Source organism: Chiloscyllium plagiosum, unplaced genomic scaffold (genome assembly GCF_037043375.1).
Source record: "Chiloscyllium plagiosum isolate Xiang-an unplaced genomic scaffold, Cpla_swu_hap1 HiC_scaffold_18, whole genome shotgun sequence".
Lineage (NCBI taxonomy): Eukaryota > Metazoa > Chordata > Chondrichthyes > Orectolobiformes > Hemiscylliidae > Chiloscyllium > Chiloscyllium plagiosum.
Window position 1 is genome coordinate 80,003,412 of NW_028270156.1, and position 7,145 is coordinate 80,010,556.

Here is a 7,145-nt window from a genome sequence, read left to right on the forward strand (position 1 = left end):
GACCCAGGCATCATCACATGCCACCAGGCTGCCCAATGGAATACTGGTCATCAGGTCACACACCAGAAACACAAACCACAACACGGCAATTAGCAGAGTGAGCAGAGCACACAGACACACAAGTATATAACACAACAAAGTCACTGCTTTTCTCTAATAGGCTTCTGCCAGAATGGATGAGGCATTTGATTCGGAGGCTTGTGGGGATGGAGAGGATCGAGTCGGCGAGAAAACAAAGCAAATCTGACACGCTTCAACATGTGTAAACTGACCCCACGTGCACACCAACTCCTGTGCACATGCCCACTCTCTGGCTCCTGGACACTGAACCCTGCATGCGTGCATCAACTCCTGTACACTGATACCTGTGCTGGCACCCACAATCTGGCTCAGTACATTGGCACATGTGCACACACACCAACTTCTGCACACTGAACACCAAGTGCATGCTCAATGGCTCCTAAGCAAAGGCACACACCGGCTCCTGCACATTGGACCATGCACGCTTGTGCAGACCAGCATCTGTCCATTGCACCACGCACACTGGCTACTGCACATTGACCCTGCACATACATCAGTTGCTGTACACTGATCACACGTGCAGAACAGCTCTAGTACACTGACCCTGCACGCATACTAACTGCCTTACACTGACCATGTATGCAGAACAGCTCCTGCACACTGACCCTGCACGCATACTAACTGCCTTACACTGACCATGTATGCAGAACAGCTCCTGTACACTGACTGTGCATGTACACCAGCTTCTGTACACTGACTGTGCATGTACACTGGCTAATGTACACCAACCATGCATGCACTCAGCTCCAGTAAATTGGCCAAGTGTGTAGAATGGTTCCTGTACACTGACCATGCTTGTGCACACATCTGTACATTGACTGTATGCATATACATACAACATATCCTGTGCATTTGCATACATAACATAGATATATGGACATGGAATCTTTGCATGCATACACAAACAGCAACTCCTGCACACCGACCCACTGACAGTACGCATCCATAAAAACATCAACAGACTCGTACAAAAACAGACTCTTTCACTGACCGCATATGCACATATACAGCAAAATTGACATCTGCACGTTGAATCTTTGCACATATGCACAAATACTGACTCCAGTACAGCACACGCAGGTGCACACAGAGATTCCGGTCCAGCAACCACACGTGCACACACTCAAATGTAAACTCCCAGGCACTGACTGCGCGCACTCAAAAGTCGACCCCCGTACACTGAACGCTCAAACGTTGCCCCCACTGTACACCAAATGCTCACTGAAACATCAACCCCAGTACACCAAACGCTCATCCAAATATTGACTCCTGTACACTGACTGTTGACACAAACATAGACTCTGATACACTGACTAAAAAAGCAGACCGCATAGTGACTGCAAATGCACAGAAACACTGACTCCCATACTCTGACTGCACCTGTAAACATCGACCCCCAGATATCAACTACACATAGACACACAAACGTTGACTCCTGCACACTGATTGTTCATACTCACACACAACAACTGTACAATGACTGGAGGCAGCGGATTCCACAAAAGCAATGGGGTCTGACAACAATGGGGCAATAGTACTGTGCGCTCTAAAACTCACTGCATCCCGAGCCAAGCTGTACAGTAGTTACAACACCGGCGACTACCTAACAATGTGGAAAACTGTTCAGGTACATCACGTACAGAAAAAACATGACAAACTTTCATTTTCCTTCATTTTTGGGAGCACCAAGAGCAAGGACCAGGAGGCTACCAGCAAGGTAAATTTGCTCTCTTAAAAAGGATTTACCTCAAGCATCAGCAGAGGGAGCAGAGAGAGTGAGGAACTGAGTGGAAGTGGTTGAAGTGCACTCTGGGAAAGTGAGTGAACCGATATATTTGGGGAGCGGCTGAACCAGAGACACTACACGTGTCCTCCTCTAACCAAATAAAAAAGGACTCTGTGGTGTGTTGATAAGGTAAGGCTTTTTCTATTTCGTTTTTTTATCGTGTGATTGGTAAAAACTTTCCTTTTCCATTTATCTAAATTGAGACTATGTTAAGCCTAAGATTAAAAACGGCTGAAGATCTCAGACCCACGTTGTGCCCCTCTTACTCAATGTGGGAGCTCAGGGACACGGCTGAGGTCCCTGATTCCTTCACATGCAGGAAGAGTGTCCAGCTGTAGCTCTTGTTAGACCGCATGATTTGTAATTTTTATTAATGACTTGGATGAGCGAGTCGAAGGGTGGGTCAGTAAATTTGCAGATGATACGAAGATTGGTGGAGTTGTGGATAGTGAGGAGGGCTGTTGTCGGCTGCAAAGAGACTCAGATATGATGCAGAGCTGGGCTGAGGAGTGGCAGATGGAGTTCAACCCTGCCAAGTGTGAGGTTGTCCATTTTGGAAAGACAAATAAGAATGCAGAATACAGGGTTAACGGTAGGGTTCTTAGTAAGGTGGAGGAGCAGAGGGATCTTGAGGTCTATGTTCATAGATCTTTGAAAGTTGCCACTCAGGTGGATAGAGCTTGTAAGAAGGCCTATGGTGTATTAGCGTTCATTAGCAGAGGGATTGAATTCAAGATCGTGAAGTGATGTTGCAACTGTACAGGACTTTGGTTAGGCCACATTTGGAGTACTGTGTGCAGTTCTGGTCGCCTCACTTTAGGAAAGATGTGGAAGCTTTGGAGAGGGTGCAGAGGAGATTTACCAGGATGTTGCCTGGAATGGAGAATAGGTCGTACGAGGATAGGTTGAGAGTGCTAGGCCTTTTCTCGTTGGAATGGCGAAGGATGAGGGGTGACTTGATAGAGGTTGATAAGATGATCAGGGGAATAGATAGAGTAGACAGTCAGAAACTTTTTCCCCGGGTGCAACAGAGTGTTACAAGGGGACATAAATTTAAGGTGAAGGGTGGAAGGGGTGAGTTCTTTACCCAGAGAGTGGTGGGGGCCTGGAATGCGCTGCCTGTGGGAGTGGTAGAGTCAGAATCTTTGGTGACCTTTAAGCGGCAATTGGATAGGTACATGGATGGGTGCTTAAGCTAGGACAAATGTTCGGCACAACATCGTGGGCTGAATGGCCTGTTCTGTGCTGTATTGTTCTATGTTCTATGATGGCAACGGAGCTGCAGATGGACTCACTTTGGAGCATATGTGATGCTCAGGGGGTTGTGGATAGCATTTTTCGTGAATTGGTCACACAGCAGATTGGGATTGCAGAGGGAAAAAGGGAATGGGTGACCAAAAGGCAGAGAAAGAGCAGGAAGGCAGAACAGGTATCCCCTGCAGTCATCTCCCTCCAAAACAGAAATACCGTTTTGGATACTACTGGGGGAGATGGCTCACCAGGGGAAGGTAGTAGTAGCCAGGTTCATGGCACCATGACTGGCTCTACTATACAGAAGGGCAGGTAAAAGAGTGGAAGGGCTATAGACATAGGGGATTCAATTGTAAGGGGAGTAAATAGACTGTTCTGTAGTTGAAAATGAGGCTTCCAAATGGTATGGTGCCTCCCAGGTGCACAGGTCAGGGATGTTTCAGATAGGCTGCAGGACATTCCGAAGCGGGAGGGTGAACAGCCAGCTGTAGTGGTGCATTTAGGCACCAATGATATAGATTAAAAAATGGGATGTGGTCCTACAAGAAAAATTTAGGGAGTTAGGAGCCAAGGTAAAAAGTAGGACCTCAGAGGTAATAATCTTAGGATTGCCACCAATGCCAGATGCAAGCCAGAATAGAAATGAAGGATAGGCAGGATGAATGCCTGGCTTGAGAGGTGGTGCAGGAGGGAGGAGTTCAGCTTTCTGGGACTTTGGGAAGCTTCGATTCAAGAGCGAACTATACAGTAAATGGAAAAACCGTGGGTAAAATTGATGTATAGAGAGATCTGGGTGCTCAGGTCCATTGTTCCTTGAAGGTAGCAACGCAGGTCAGTACAGTGGTCAAGGAGGCATACGGCATGCTTTCCTTCATCGGACGGGGTACTGAGTACAAGAGGTGACCGGTCATGTTACAGTTGTATAAGACTTTGGTTCAACCACATTTGAAATACGGCATACAGTTCTGGTCGCCACGTTACCAAAAGGATGTGGATGCTTTGGAGAAGGTGCAGAGGAGGTTCACCAGAATGTTGCCTGGTATGGAGGGTGCTAGCTATGTTCAAAGTGAGACAGGAGATGTTTAGGGGAGATATGCATGGAAAGTTCTTTACTTAGAGGGGTGTGGGTGCCTGGAACGCGCTACTAGTGGAGGTGATAGAGCAGGCACGACAGATATATCTGGACAGATACATGAACGGGCAAGGAGCAGAGGGTTACAGATCCTTAAAAAAAAACAGGTGACAGGTTTAGAGGACAAAGGGCCTGTTCTAGTGCTGTAATTTTCTTTATTAATTTGTTAAATCCAACTCGGCCAATTACCATCCCATCAGACTCCACTCAATCATCAGTAAAGTGATAGAAGCTGTCTTTAACAGGGCTATCAAGCAGCACCTCCTCAGCAGATGGCCACCGCTATGACCACTCAGCTCCTCACCTCATTACAGCCATGGATCAAACATGGACGATAGAGCTGAATTCCAGAGATATGGTGAGAGTGACAGCTCTTAACACCAAGGTTGTATTTGACCGAGCGACGCGTCATGTATCCCTAGCAAATCTGGAATCTATGGGAATCGGGGGGGAAAATTCTCGCTGGTTGGAGTCATACCTGGCCCATAGGAAAATGGTTATTACTCTTGGAGGTCAATCATGTGAATGACCAGACACTCAACTGGACTAGCCAAATAAACACAGTGACTAGGAATATTGCAGCAAGTAACTCACCAAAACTTGCCTACCATCCACAAGGCACAAGTCAGGAGTGTGATGGAATACTCCCCACTTGCCTGGGGAAGTGCAGCTCCAACAGTCAAGAGGCTCGACACCATTGGGTCAAAGCAGCTCACTAGATTGTACAAACAAAGGATCAACAGCGATGGAGTGCCGTCCTGTCAGTGCGTCAGCACTGAGGGAGTGCCACACTGTCGTAGTTGCGCTCTTTAAATACCATGTTAACTGACTGTTATTCCCATGCATTACGACAGTGGCTCGACTTCACAAAGTATTGAATGTAAAGCAGTGTGAATGTACTCAGAGATGTGGTTTATTTGACAGACTCTGAGATGGTGCTCTGTCAGTCCTGCTCCTCCTTTACATCTGTGTAAGTTCCCACCCAAATTTTCTGTTATGCTGCTCCTTTTGTTCCAGAGGACTAGCAGATATGCAACGAGCAGCCAACTGCAAAGGCCTTGTGCCTGAGTGAGTGACTGCAGAGCGCAAGAGGCAGGACAATCGTAGGAACCTTTAACCGACATCATCAGTAGGGGTTAACACTGCAATCAAAAACACAGCAACCAAATCCCATGCTTAAGCCACCTTGATAGTGTAACATATGGGGGTCAGAAACATTGCCAGACAATGAGCATCAGCTCTTGCCAAACCCAATAGCAGCAGAAACTGATACATTCAATACAGTGATCAATACCCGCCCTCAGCAACTTTGAAAACACCAACTCTTCATAAATTAGGACAATTGGTCACAAAGCAGTCTTACCCAACTGGCTCCTCACCTCTATTGTTTGTCTCAACATTTAAGTATTCTTCTTGTGAAGTGTGGGAACAGAAACAGAAAGAAAAGTGGCACATTGCAATGACAAGAATCAAATGAGCAGATGGAGCAGGGGCAAGGAATTAAACCGCATATCCACGAACCCCTGACACAGGATTCTAAACTGAGCCAGCATTCAACCTTACAAGCATTAAATCAAACCAACAAAGGGGCTTAGAGCCATAACAGATCACCCAAAGACCCTGAGCGCGTTCTCATTACAATTCCCCTTGGCTCACACCATTGCAGACTCAACACTGGTGAGACACATTCATTCCACATACAACAGATAGAGAGGGTACAGGAGGCAAAACAGAGCAAGAAAGTGAGGGCCAGCAGCGACGGTGCTGCAGGAGGCACAAAGCAATACAAATTAAAAGGCAGGAAGAAGTCGGTGAGTCAGCTGGACAGACAGGGCAAAAAGACAGCCAGTGAGCCATTGACAGACGTAGGGAGGGAGAGGGGAGGGGTAGGGAGGGAGAGGGGAGAGAGGGGAGAGGGGAGGGGAGAGAGGGGAGGGGAGAGGAGGGGAGAGGAGGGGAGGGGAGGGGAGGGGAGGGGAGAGAGGGGTGGGGAGAGAGGGGTGGGGAGAGAGGGGTGGGGAGAGAGGGGAGGGGAGAGAGGGGAGGGGAGAGAGGGGAGGGGAGAGAGGGGAGGGGAGAGAGGGGAGGGGAGAGAGGGGAGGGGAGAGAGGGGAGGGGAGAGAGGGGAGGGGAGAGAGGGGAGGGGAGAGAGGGGAGAGAGGGGAGGGGAGAGAGGGGAGGGGAGAGAGGGGAGGGGAGAGAGGGGAGGGGAGAGAGGGGAGGGGAGAGGAGGGGAGGGGAGGGGAGGGGAGGGGAGAGAGGGGTGGGGAGAGAGGGGTGGGGAGAGAGGGGTGGGGAGAGAGGGGTGGGGAGAGAGGGGTGGGGAGAGAGGGGTGGGGAGAGAGGGGTGGGGAGAGAGGGGTGGGGAGAGAGGGGTGGGGAGAGAGGGGTGGGGAGAGAGGGGTGGGGAGAGAGGGGTGGGGAGAGAGGGGTGGGGAGAGAGGGGTGGGGAGAGAGGGGTGGGGAGAGAGGGGTGGGGAGAGAGGGGTGGGGAGAGAGGGGTGGGGAGAGAGGGGTGGGGAGAGAGGGGTGGGGAGAGAGGGGTGGGGAGAGAGGGGTGGGGAGAGAGGGGTGGGGAGAGAGGGGTGGGGAGAGAGGGATGGGGAGAGAGGGGTGGGGAGAGAGGGGTGGGGAGAGAGGGGTGGGGAGAGAAGGGGAGGGGAGAGAAGGGGAGAGAGGGGAGGGGAGAGAGGGGAGGGGAGAGAGGGGAGGGGAGAGAGGGGAGGGGAGAGAGGGGAGGGGAGAGAGGGGTGGGGAGAGAGGGGTGGGGAGAGAGGGGTGGGGAGAGAGGGGTGGGGAGAAGGGAAGGGGAGAGAGGGGAGGGGAGAGGGGAGGGGAGAGAGGGGAGGGGAGAGAGGGGAGGGGAGAGAGGGGAGGGGAGAGAGGGGAGGGGAG

General features: G+C 50.4%; 1 protein-coding gene across 1 annotated transcript in view; it reads right to left on the bottom strand.

Moving 5' to 3' along the window:
* The window catches only part of madd (MAP-kinase activating death domain), a 170,631-nt gene that overhangs the window by 69,606 nt on the left and 93,880 nt on the right, over positions 1 to 7,145 (bottom strand). The window lies entirely within an intron of this gene.